Source organism: Oryx dammah, unplaced genomic scaffold, assembly GCF_014754425.2.
Source record: "Oryx dammah isolate SB20612 unplaced genomic scaffold, SCBI_Odam_1.1 HiC_scaffold_24, whole genome shotgun sequence".
NCBI classification, from domain to species: domain Eukaryota; kingdom Metazoa; phylum Chordata; class Mammalia; order Artiodactyla; family Bovidae; genus Oryx; species Oryx dammah.
In genome coordinates, this window is record NW_024070208.1 from 45888273 (window position 1) to 45902389 (window position 14117).

At 39.6% G+C, this 14117-nt stretch overlaps 1 non-coding gene across 1 annotated transcript; it reads right to left on the reverse strand.

Moving 5' to 3' along the window:
* Window positions 1-295: 295 nt before the first annotated feature.
* TRNAS-GGA lies at window positions 296-367 on the reverse strand. The gene has a single exon. It is a non-coding gene; the product is annotated as a tRNA-Ser (tRNA).
* Between the last annotated feature and the right edge of the window lie 13750 nt (window positions 368-14117).

Sequence of the window (14117 nt, forward strand, 5' to 3'; positions counted from 1 at the left end):
TGAACTCCAGGAGTTGGTGATGGACAGGGAGGCCTGGCGTACTGTGATTCATGGGGTCGCAAAGAGTCAGACATGACTGAGCGACTGAACTGAATGGAACCTAATAATAGACCTTCAAAATGAGACTATGTATATCTATCTTTCTTATGCTATACTGTGACAAAGTGAAATTGCTCAGTTGTGTCTGACTCTTTGTGACCCCGTGGACTTTATGTAGCCTACCAGGCTCCTCCCTCCATGGGATTCTCCAGGCAAAAGTACTGGAGCTGGTTGCCATTTCCTTCTCCAGGGGATCTTCCCTACCCAGGGATCAAACCTGGGTCTCCCGCATTCCAGGCAGATGCTTTAACCTCTGAGCCACCAGGGAAGCCCCATACTATGACAGGTAACTACTTAAATTCATCTTTCCTGAGAAATCTTCGCCTCTGGCCAAGATAGGATAATAGGACCAGATTTATCCTTCAGCCTTAAAATAACAAACATGCTAAATACATGAAACAAAATTTTCAAGACATAGATAGACATTTGGCATTAAAAGACAGTATTCTCTGAGAGAAAGAAAATAAAAAGAGAAGTCTTTAGATTGCTAAAGCTTACTACATGGAGAAAGTTTTCAAGCTGTCACAAGGAGGAAAAATAGGCACAGCCTGCAGGACTCTCTGACTGAGGAGATGAAGCGCATACTGTGGGGAGAACAAAGCAACCTGAGTTCACATGACAGTGAAAATGATAGTCACTCAGTCGTGTGCGACTCTTTGTGACCCCCTGGACTACACAGACCATAGACTTCTCCAGGCCAGACTACTGGAGTAGGTAGCTGTTCCCTTCTCCAGGATATCTTCCCAACCGCAGGATCGAGCCCAGGTCTCCCACATTGCAGGAAGACTCTTTACCAGCTGAGCCACAGGGGAAGCCCATTCAAAGGACAGAGTATCAGCAAAGAAATGGATGCACAGAGAGAGACTTAGGATACCTATAGAGTATTTCTTTCGAGTTTTCAGCAACATTATGTGAGGCTGACAAAGAAACATCCACAAAATAATATCGGACTGTACCTGAGACTCACCAGTCTGTGAAAGAGTGCTCATTCCTACAAGCCAGACTCTAAAACCTACAGTTTATGCACTATTAGGTAAAGTATTCAAACTATCTGGTTTCAGTAGTGGGAAATAATTCGCCACTAACCAGTGTTCCAGTCCCACTGAGAAAAATTCAAATAAAGATTGGAAAGAACAAAACTGTTTCTGAGTAACTTAATAGCATCTGTGCAGAAAAGAGTTAATATAGAAGTCCTGACTGCTATCCTTTGAAAGACCTGCATACAAGAGTGGCATAGACTGGCATCCAGGAAGTTAGGTTTAGGGAAGATTTCTTACCATAAACTAATAGGAGTGACTAACTGTGCCTAAGCTGGTTGAACAGAAACATGGCTTATGCTGCACATCTTCCTTTCACTTGGGACTAGGGGATTTGGGTACTTGATGGACTGGGAGTACTTCCCTGGTTGAAAATGTTTTCACTTATGCTGTCACAACTCATTGCTGGGGGGCTTATGAATGTCCTTTGTGATTCCACTCTGGGAGGACCCTTAAAAACTTGGCCCTAGTTTCTGCCCCATGTGACTTTCCTCTTTGCTGATTTTACTTTTTTTTTTTTTCTTCCTTCATGATAACATTCAGGTACATGTATGACATACACTGAGCCATGTGTGTTTTCCTAGAGAATCATTGAAACTTTGCCTGGATCTAAGTACTCTGACACATCATCCAAGAACAAAATTCTAAAACATCTATAGGAATTTAAAATACCCAGAATCTAATAAATTAAAATTTACAATGACTGGCATATAAAAATAAATTACCAGCTGTACAATGAAGCAGAAATGTTTGAAATGTAAGGAAGAGAAAAATCAATCAATTTAAAGTTATACAGAGCTGGTAGATCTTATAATCAGAGAACAAGGGATTAAGACAGTAAAATTATATTGCATACCAAAATGCTGACCATATTAAGACATGGAATGCATTTTTTAAAGGACCCAAATCAACCTTCTAGAAGATAACACAAAAATGTCTGAGATAAAGTGTCACTAGATGAGATTAAGATAAGATTAAAAGTTACAGAATGGATACATGTATATGTATGGTTGAGTCAATTTGCTGTTCATCTGAAACTATCACAACATTATTATTTGACTATACCCCAATACAAAATAAAAGTTTTAAAAAATAAAATAAAATTCTAAAGAAAAATTTGCCCAAAAAAACATGAAGAGTGGGTCAACTTCAAGCAGTCTAATGTACATACATTTAGAATACTTGAAGGAAGGAGAAAGGGAGGAAGAAAAGCCTTACAAGAAATAATGACTCCAATGTCTCAAACCTAATAAAAGTATAAATCAACAGATCTAAGAATCTCAACAAACCTTAAACATGAGAAATATATAAAGGAAACTACACAAAAGTATATCATAATCAAATTGCACAGAACATGTAATAAAGAAAACATTTTAAAAGCATCCAAAAAGAAAAAAACATTATGGACAAATAAAGATAAGGAATACCACAGATTTCTTGTCAGAAACAATGTAAGTGAGAAGACAATAAAACAACAAAGTCAAAGTACCTTTAAAAAGCTATCAATCTAGAATTTTATACTTATGGATATTTACTTCATAAATGAGAGCAAAGAGGCTTTTGAGACATGCTAAAGTGGGGGAAAAACATCACCAGCAGACACACACTAAAAGAAATGTTAAAGGAAGTCCTTTGGGGCAGAAAAGAAATGATACTGGCTAAAAAAAGGCTTGCCAAAGAATGAAGCTAATAGGAAATGATAACTCTGTAAGTAAATATCAGACATTTTGTCTCATTATTTAAAGTAAAATGTAGTTGACTGTTTCAACAAAAATAAAAACTGTGTAATGTTGCAGTTAATAACATAGGCTGTGATACACCATATAGCAATAATAATATGGAGAACAATAAGAAATTAAAAGCTCTTTGGAAATGATTGCTCAGATTACTCTATCTCTATGAACTAAGAAACTACAAGTTAGGAGTTTTAAGTTAATTTAAATTAAATTTAAATGTCTTAGATACTTGGCATAAGGAAATAAAATTCTTTCATGCAGTACTACATTCTCAAACCCAACTTTAAATTATTCCCACAGAGTTTTAACAAACGTGATTTTTTTTAAATTATTAAGAAATAAAACTTTACAGGAACAAGGCAAGGGTGCCCACTGTCACCACTACTATTCAACATAGTTTTGGAAGTTTCAGCCACAGAAATCAGAGAAGAAAATGAAATAAAAGGAATCCAGATTGGAAACGAAGTTAAACTCTCACTGTTTGCAGATGACATGATCCTGTACATAGAAAACCATAAAGACACCACCAGAAAATTATGTGAGTTAATCAATGAATATAGTAAATTTGAAGGATATATAATTAGTACATAGAAATCTTTTGCATTCCTATACATTAACAATGAGAAAACAGAAAGAGAAATTAAGGAATCAATCCCATTTACCAATATGATGAAAAGAATAAAATACTTAGGAATAAATCTACCTAAAGAAACAAAAGACCTATATATAGAAAACTATAAAACATTGATGAAAGAAATCAAAATGACACAAATAGATGGAGAAATATACCATGTTCATGGATTGGAAGAATCAATATAGTGAAAATGAATATACTACCCAAAGCAATCTATAGATTGAGTGCAATCCCTATCAAGTTACCAAGGGTATTTTTCAGAGAACTAGAAAAAATAATTTCACAATTTGTATGGAAATACAAAAAACCTTGAGTAGCCAAACCAATCTTGAAAAGAAGAATGGAACTGAGGAATCAACCTGCCTGACTTCAGACAATACTAAAAAACTACAGTTATCAAGACAGTATGATACTGGAACAAAGACAGAAATATAGATCAATGGAACAAAACGGAACATGGTATATTTCTTCATCTATTTGTGTCATCTTTGATTTCTTTCATCAGTGTTTTATAGTTTTCTATATATAGGACTTTTGTTTCTTTAGGTAGATTTATTCCTAAGTATTTTATTCTTTTCATCATATTGGTGAATGAGATTGTTTCCTTAATTTCTCCCAAGACAGGTGGGTCATGGTGGAGAGGTCTGACAGAATGTGGTCCACTGAAGAAGGAAATGGAAAACCACTTCAGTATTCTTGCCTTGAGAACTCCATGAACAGTATGAAAAGGCAAAATGATAGAATACTGAAAGAGGAACTCCCCAGATAGGTAGGTGTCCAATATGCTACTGGAGATCAGTGGAGAAATCACTCCAGAAAGAATGAAGGGAGGAGCCAAAGCAAAAACAATACCCAGTTGTGGATGTGACTGGTGATAGAAGCAAGGTCCAATGCTGTAAAGAGCAATATTGCATAGGAAACTGGAATGCAGGTCCATGAATCAAGGCAAATTGGAAGTGGTCAAACAGGAGATGGCAGGAGTGAACGTCGACATTCTAGGATTCAGCAAACTAAAATGGACTGGAACGGGTGAATTTAACTCAGATGACCATTATATCTACTACTGCGGGCAGGAATCCCTTAGAGGAAAAGGAGTAGCCATCATGGACAACAAAAGGGTCCAAAATACAGTACTTGGAGGCAATCTCAAAAACGACAGGATGATCTCTGTTCATCTCCAAGGCAAACCATTCAATACTACAGTAATCCAAGTCTATGCCCCAACCAATAATGCTAAAGAAGCTGAAGTTGAACGGTTCTATGAAGACCAACAAGACCTTTTAGAACTAACAGCCAAATAAGATGTCCTTGTCATTATAGGGGACTGGAATGCAAAAGTAAGAAGTCAAGAAACACCTGGAGTAACAGGCAAATTTGGCCTTGGAATGCAGAATGAAGCATGGCAAAGGCTAATAGAATTTTGCCAAGAGAACACACTGGTCATAACAAACACCCTCTTCCAACGACACAAGAGAAGACTCTACACATGGACATCACCAGAGGGTCAACACTGAAATCAGATTGATTATATTTTTTGCAGCCAAAGATGGAAAAGCTCTATACAATCAGCAAAAACAAGACTGGAAGCTGACTGTGGCTCAGATCATGAACTCCTTATTGCCAAATTCAGACATAAATTGAAGGAAGTAGGGAAAACCACTAGACCATTTGGGTATGACCTAAATGAAATCCCTTAAGATTATACAGTGGAAGTGAGAAATAGATTTAAGGGACTAGATCTGATAGATAGAGTGCCTGATGAACTATGGATGGAGGTTCATGACGTTGTACAGGAGACAGGGATCAAGACCATCCCCATGGAAAAGAAATACAAAAAAGCAAATGGCTCTCTGGGGAGGCTTTACAAATAGCTGTGAAAAAAGAAGTGAAACGCAAAAGAGAAAAGGAAAGATATAAGCATCTGAATGCAGAGTTCCAAAGAATAGCAAGGAGAGATAAAAAAAAAAAAAAAAAAGCCTTCTTCAGCGATCAATGCAAAGAAATAGAGCAAAACAACAGAATGGGAAAGACTAGAGATCTCTTCAAGAAGATTAGAGATACCAAGGGAACATTTCATGCAAAGATGGGCTTGATAAAGGACAGAAATGGTCTGGACCTAACAGAAGCAGAAGATATTAAGAAGAATTGGCAAGAATACACAGAAGAACTGTACAATAAGGATCTTCAAGACCTAGATAATCACGATGGTGTGATCACTCACCTAGAGCCAGACATGCTGGAATGTGAAGTCAAGTGAGCCTTAGAAAGCATCATTATGATCAAAGGTAGTGGAGGGGATGGAATTCCAGTGGAGCTATTTCAAATCCTGAAAGATGATGCTGTGAAAGTGCTGCACTCAATATGCCAGCAAATTTGAAAATCTCAGCAGTGGTCATAGGACTGGAAAAGGTCAGTTTTCATTCCAGTCCCAAAGAAAGGCAATGCAAAAGAATGCGCAAACTACTGCACAACTGCACTCATATCACACGCTAGCAAAGTAATGCTCAAAATTCTCCAAGCTTCAGCAATACATGAACCGTGAACGTCTTGATGTTCAAGCTGGTTTTAGAAAAGGCAGAGGAACCAGAGATCAAATTGCCAACATCTGTTGGATCATCAACAAAACAAGAGAGTCCCAGAAAAACATCTATTTCTGCCTTATTGACTATGCCAAAGCTTTTGTCTGTGTGTATCACAATAAACTGTGGAAAATTCTTCAAGAGATGGGAATACCAAACCACCTGACCTGTGTATATGCAAGTCAGGAAGCAACAGTTAGAACTGGACAAGAAACCTATATGCAGATCAGGAAGCAACAGTTAGAACTGGACATGGAACAATAGACTGGGTCCAAATAAGAAAAGGCTGTATATTGTCACCCTGCTTATTTAACTTATATGCAGAGTACATCGTGAAAAACGCTGGTCTGGAAGATGCACAAGCTGTTATCAAGATTGCCATGAGAAATATCAATAACCTCAGATATGCAGATGACACCACCCTTATGGCAGAAAGTGAAGAGGAACTCAAAAGCCTCTTGATGAAAGTGAAAGTGGAGAGTGAAAAAGTTGGCTTAAAGCTCAACATTCAGAAAACGAAGATCATGGCATCTGTTCCCATCACTTCATTCAAAAGCAGAGACATTACTTTGCCAACAAAGGTCCGACTAGTCAAGGCTATGGTTTTTCTAGTAAGTCTTGTATGGATGTGAGAGTTGGATTGTGAAGAAAGCTGAGCGCCAAAGAATTGATGCTTTTGAATTGTGGTTTTGGAGAAGACTCTTGAGAGTCCCTTGAACTGCAAGGAGATCCAACCAGTCCATTCTGAAGGAGATCAACCCTGGGTGTTCTTTGGAAGGAATGATGGTAAAGCTGAAACTCCAGTACTTTGGCCACCTCATGCAAAGAGTTGACTCATTGGAAAAGACTCTGATGTTGGGAGGGATTGGGGGCAGGAGAAGGGGTCGACAGAGGATGAGATGCCTGGCTGGCATCACCGACTAGATGGATGCATGTTTGAATGAAGTCTGGGAGTTGGTGATGGACAGGGACGCCTGGCGTGCTGCAATTCATAGGGTCACAATGAGTCGGACACGACTGAACCACTGAACTGATGGACACCTTATCTTTGACAAAGGAGTAAAATATACAATGGAGAAAAGACCATCTCTCTAACAAGTGGTGCTGGGAAACCTGTCAACCAGTAAAAGAATGAAACTAGAACATTTTCTACTACCATACACAAAAATAAACTCAACATGAATTAAAGAGCTAAACATAAGACCAGAGACTATAAAACTCCTAGAAAAAACATATGGAAAAACACTCTGTGACATAAATCACAGCAGGATCCTCTATGAACCCCCTCCCAGAGTAACAGAAATAGAAGCAAAAATAAACAAATGGGACCTAATTAAACTTAAAAGCTTTTGCACAACGAAGAAAACTGTAAGCAAGGTGAAAAGACAGCCTTCAGATTGAGAGAAAATAATAGCAAATGAAGGAACTGACAAAGAATTAGTCTCAAAATATACAAACAGCTCATGCAGCTCAATTCTAGAAAAATAAACAACCAATCAAAAAATGGGCTAAAGAACTAAACAGACATTTATCCAAAGAAGACATACAGATAGCTAACAAACACATGAAAACATGCTGAATATCACTCATTATCAGAAAAAACGTGAATCAAAACCACAGTGAGGTACCATCTCATGCCAGTCATAATGGCTGCTATCAAAAAGTCTACAAACAATAAATGCTGGAAAGGGTGGGGAGAAAAAGGAACACTCTTACACTGTTGGTGGGAATGCAAACTAGTACAGCCACTGTGGAGATTCCTTAAAAACCTGGAAATAGAACTGTCATATGATCCAGCAATCCCACTGTTGGGCATACACACTGAGAAAACCAGAATTGAAAGAGACACGTGTACCCCAATGTTCATCACAGCACTGTTTGCAATACCTAGGATATGGAAGCAACCTAGTAGTCCATCAGCAGATGAATATATAAGAAAGTTGTGGTACATATATACAATGAAATATTACTCAGCTATTAAAAAGAATGCATTTGAATCATTTCTAATGAGGTGCATGAAACTGGAGCTTATTATACAGAGTGAAGTAAGTCAGATATAAAAAGAACAATATGGTACACAAATGCGTATATATGGAATTTAGAAAGATGGTAATGATGACCTGATATGTAAGACAGCAAAAGAGACACAGATATAAAAACCAAACTTTTGGACTCTGTGGGAGAAGGCGAGGGTGGGATGCTTTGAGAGAATAGCATTGAAACATGTATATTACCATATGTGAAATAGATCACCATTCCAGGTTCAATACATGAAACAGGGCACTCAAAGCTGGTGCACTTGGCCAACCCAGAGGTATGGGATGGGGAAGGAGGTGGGAGGGGCTTTCAGGATGGGAGCACATGTACACTCATGGCTGATTCATGTCAATGTATGGCAAAAACCACCACAATATTGTAAAATAATAAACCTCTAATCAAAATAAATTAATTAATTAAATTTAAAAAGAGGAAAAAAAATGAAAGACTTTAGAGAGAATCAGAAATAGACTTAATGCAAAATCAGACCTCAATAATATTAGATACTAAATTATTAGAAACAGAATTAAAATGTAATATATATATATATCAATGAAGGTGTTAGTCACTCAGTCATGTCTGACTCTTTGCTATCCCATGGACTGTAGCCTGCCTGGCTCCTCTGTCCATGGGATTCTCCAGGCAAGAATACTGGAGTGAATTGCCATTCCCTTCTCCAGGTGATCTCTCAGACCCAGGGATCAACCCTAGGTCTCCTGCATTGCAGGAAGATTCTTTACTGGCTGAACTAGCAGGGAATCCAAGGCATTTGGTCCCATCACTTTATGGCAAATAGATGGGGAAATAATGGAAACAGTGACAGACTTTATTTTCTTTAGCTCCAAATTCACTTCAGATAGTACCTGCAGCCATGAAATTAAAAGACACTTGCTCCTTGGAAGAAAAACTATGTCAAACCTAGACAGCATATTTAAAAGCAAAGACATTACTTTGCTGAAAAAGGTCTGTATAGTCAAAGTTTCCAATAGTCATGTATGGATATGAGAGTTGGACCATAAAGAAGGCTGAATACTGAAGAAATGGTGCTTTTGAGCTGTGGTGTTGGAAAAGACTCTTAAGCGTTCTTAGACTGCAAGGAGATCAAACCAGATAATCCTAAAGGAAATCAACCCTGAATATTCATTGGAAGGACTGATGCTGAAGCTCCAATATTTTGGCCACCTGATGTGAAGAGCTGACTTATTAGAAAAGATCCTGAAGCTGGGAAAGACTGGGGTAGGAGAAGAAGGGGATGACAGAGGATGAGATGGGTGGATGGCATTACTGACCCCATGGACATGAGTTTGAGCCAGCTCTGGGCTATGGTGAAGGACAAGGAAGTCTGGCATGCTGCAGTCCATGGGGTTGCAAATAGCTGGACTCGACTGAGTTATTAATAACAACAGTATCACAATACATAAAGAAACAAAAGTACCAAACACATAAAGAAAAAGTATCAAGAATGACTAAGAAGATTTGAAAGATACCAAACAGAATTTCCTAAAAGAAAAGTATGGTTATTGCCATCAGAAATTATATGAAAGTTTTAAAGAGCAAACTGTAAACTTAGGTTGAATGACAACTCTGAAGCAGAGTTAAAGAAATGGCATGTATCTATGAAGGTTAAGAAATCTAGACATTAATAGAAAAGTCTAACTTAGAACTAAATTAGGATTCAAGGAAGTTGTTAGAAAATGCTAAAAATAGAAGTATTATTTGGAGACATAATGGCTTAGAATTTTCTAACTTAAATAAAAACACCTCCTCAATTATTTGGGAAGATATATGTTCCCAAATACAGTAAATAGAAATAGTTTGTACTTATAAACATTATATTCAAGCTTCAAAGCAACAAATAAAAGTTATTAAAAGCATTCAGAGGGAAAAAACAAATTGCCTACAAAGAATAATGTTCAAACCACCTTATCATAATAACAATGGATACCAGAAGTCAGTGTAATATACAAACTGTGAAATAAAGTTATTTTACAACCAACAAAAAATAAACGTTTTGCAACCTTGAGAACTCCCCAGGTATAATCTGAAACTGATCCCCATACACTAAAGATGAGGACAGACCAAAGAAAAAGGCAAGCCACTCCAAACTGGTAGGTACGTATTTTGATAATGGAATTTACTTATGTGGTGCCTTGGGTGACTACAACTCAAGTAGGTCTAGGGACCTCCTTGGTGGCCAACTGGTTAAGGATCTGCCTTTCAACTTCCCTGGTGGCTCAGATGGTAAAGAGTCTGCCTGTAATGTGGGAGACTTGGGTTCAGTCCCTGGCTTGGGAAGATCCCCTGGAGGAGGAAATGGCAACTGAATCTAGTATTCTTGCCTGAAAAATCCCATGGATGGAGAATCCATGGGGTCACAGAGTCAGACATGATTGAATGATTTAGACTTTTCAAAACAGGGGAAGTGGATTTGATCCCTGGTCAGGGAACTAATATCCCACATGTTGCAGGGTGATTAAGCCCACATGCTGTAACTAGAGAGCCTGTGTGCTGTGACTGTTAATATTAAGTACATGAGCTATAGGGCCATGTTCCTCAACTAGAGAAACTTCTGTGTACCACAATGAACATCCGCATTGAAGCACCATAAGGAAAGCCCCAGGATATCCAAAATTAAAAAGACAAGTAGTTCTTTGCACTCACAACCAGAATCTTAACAGTTATATAGAGACATTAACCAAATTCAGTAATATACGTAGTTCAGATGGTCACAACAACACCTTGTTGAACCCTAGGTTGGGAGTTGGATTATCCAGGGAGTTCACTGGTGCCGTCATTTGATTCAACATGAGCAGTGTTATGAGGTCTGGACACACGATAGCCTGTTTGGATAATGGCACAGGTGCTTCTTTGTAAAGCAGTGATAATGTCCAAGACGATCCAATTTTAGAGGACAGCTTTTCTTATTAGAGACATTTCAGTGCTAGTAAGGACAGACTTGGAGAAGGAAATGACAACCCAATCCAATATTCTTGCCTGGAGAATCCCATGGGAAGAGGAGCCTCGCTAGCTACAGTCCATGGGATGACAAGAGTTGGACACAATTTTGTGACTAAACCACCAACAACAACAAGGACAGACTTTGTTGGTTCTCACTGAGGCTTGCTGGGTGGATTTTATAAGGGTTATAATGTCCTCCAGGCCAGTGAAAAGAATAAAGATGAAGGCCAAATGACCGTACCAATGGGAAAAATAGCATGCTCCCCTGGCCTTGAGAAGAGGGAGATGACACTTTAGGAAATTGACCTGTTTGCATATATTATACATTTGTGGGGGAGGGAGCACTCTCAGGTGTGAGGAGATGAAGTGTGGGATGGCATATGCCAGACAAGAGCCTGCATCTTCTCCCCTCTTTCAGTGGTGAGTGCTCTATTCCAGGTGTAATGGGTTTTACAGCAAGGTCAGCTCATAGTAGGACAAGATGTCAGTGATAACTCAACTGTTATCCTTTATACAGGGGTGCAGAGTAACTCAACCATCCCAGTGGGCTGTCACATTACAAATTCTGGTAGAGAATATCTTCCCCAGCTGTGATTGGATGAGGTTTTATCAACAATATAGTGTGATGATCCACCATAAAAATGGAGAAATGGTGGTTTCGTGTGATTTCTATAACTTTATAGTGTTGGGTGTCTCAGCTGGCATCTCCAGTCTGGCATATGGAGCAATAGTCCCTACTGATTGCTCATTTGAATGTATGGAAGCTGGAGATAGCACGTTAGTGCCTAGGCCAAGGTGGTTTTACCTGGTAGTCATTTAAGTTGCTGCTTTGATATTCTACTCTTCCTTTCTACCAAAACTGCTGCTTCAGACTATGGGAGAGATAGAGCCTCCATTCAGTGTCATTTTCTTTAGCCCAGTCTTGCACAGCATGACCTTTAAAATATGACACTAATCACTGTCTATTTTACCAGGGCATTTGTGCATTGTACCTTGCATCTCTAATACCATAATGGTGCAAACGGGTTATACAGTGTCCACACAAGCAAGTGCACATTGAGAACCCTCAGTCAGAGGGAGAGGACCAATATATACAATTTTCCAGTTTCTCACTGGTTGGGAACTCTGGTGGGTGGTGCCAAATTCATTTGGCAGTTGTCTTGGGCTTTGTTTAGAGTCTAAAACAACACATTCAGTGAAGCATTAACCAAATCACTGTATTTCAAAGGCAATCTGGCATTCTTGAAAATACACCATCTTAACCAGGCACTGTGCTAGCTGCTTTTCTATGTACTTTACCTGTCGTGTCTATTGAAGTGTTAGTTCATAGGATCCATATACAGGCTAAGGCTGGTACGAACTAGCAGACTGAAACAGAGAGGGCAGTCTCAGTCTCTTGCAAGATAGCCCAACTTTATTTCCATATATTTTGACCCCACAGGGTTTAATCATGATCATTTACCTCTCTGCTTCTCACTGTCAAGTCATAGAGTTAATGGAGTTGCTCAGTCGTGTCCGACTCTTTGTGACCCCATGGACTGTAGCCTATCAGGCTCCTCTGTCCATGGGATTTTCCAGGCAAGAGTGCTGGAGTGGATTGCCATTTCCTTCTCCAGGGGATCTTCCCAACCCAGGAATCGAACCTGGGTCTCCCACATTGAAGGCAGACGCTTTACCATGGGAGCCATCAGGGAAGCCCAGCAATCCCTTTAGAATAACTTAATTATTAATGCAAAGAGCAATGGCCCAGGCTTCTGAGTGATCACCAGTCAAACTGCTTTGAATTCAGCCCATGGACTCCGGCAGTTTCTTTCTGTTTCCATACAGATGGTATAAATGTTGTACTGAATAACAGCTGCAACCCACATGGGCAGGTTGCCCCAATTCGACCCAACTCTGTACCTGCATCAGAGGCAATTTCACCCACTCCCTTGCTATAGCCCACAGGGACTGTCAGAGGAACAGGAGTGGGGACATTTGAAGGCTCTACATTCTCTACAGGGCCAGGTAGCATGCACATTTCTCTCTGTGTATATGTATATTTATACTACTGATTATGGAGAACCCTGACTTATACAGATGTAGGGAGAAAGGTTAGTGATTGTAACTGTAAAAATATAGCATGAGGTTTGTTCTCTACTTCTGTGTCTCTATTATGCTTTGAAATATAAGCTCACTTACAGAAGAAACTGGGCTTCTCTGGTGGCTCAGACAGTGAAGAATCCACCTGCCACACAGAGACCTTGGTTTGATCCCTGGGTTGGGAAGATCCCCTGGAAAAGGGCATGGCAACCCACTCCAGTATTCTTGCCTGGAGAATCCCATGGTCAGAGGAGCCTGGCATGCTACAGTCCCTGGGGTCACAAATAGTTGGACACAATTGAGTGACTAAGCACACACAGAAGAAACTAACAGGGGAGGGTCCTAAGATGGCGGAGGAATAGGATGGGAAGACCACTTTCTCCCTCACAAATTCCTCAAAAGAACATTTCAACGCTGAGCTAACTCCACAAAACAACTTCTGAATGCAGGCAGAGGACATCAGGCAACCAGAAAAGCAGATCATTGCCTTCAAAAACAGGTAGGAAAAAATATAAAAGACAAAAAAACAGACAAAGGAGGAGGGGAGGGAGCTCCATCCCAGGAAGGGAAACCTGTCCCGGGAAGGGAATTTTAAAAAGAGAGGTTTCCAAACACCAGGAAACACTCTCCCTGCCGAGTCTGTGGCGAGCCTTGAAAACACAGAGGGCAACATAACAGGAAGGAAAAATAAATAAATAATTAAAACCAACAGATTACAAGCTCAACAGTAACTCCCCCAGCGGAAAAGCAGCACAGACCCCTACATCCGCCACTAGCAAGTGGGGGCAGGGCAGGGAAGCGCGGGAGGCGCAGGCTGCCGTGCTTTGTAAGAATCGGGCAGGAATGCCCCACGCGTAACCAGAGCGATCTAACTTGGGCTAGCAAACCAGATTGGGGGATAGTTACCACGCGAAAAGCTTGAACATAAGACACTGCCAGGACCGCGCACAGAACA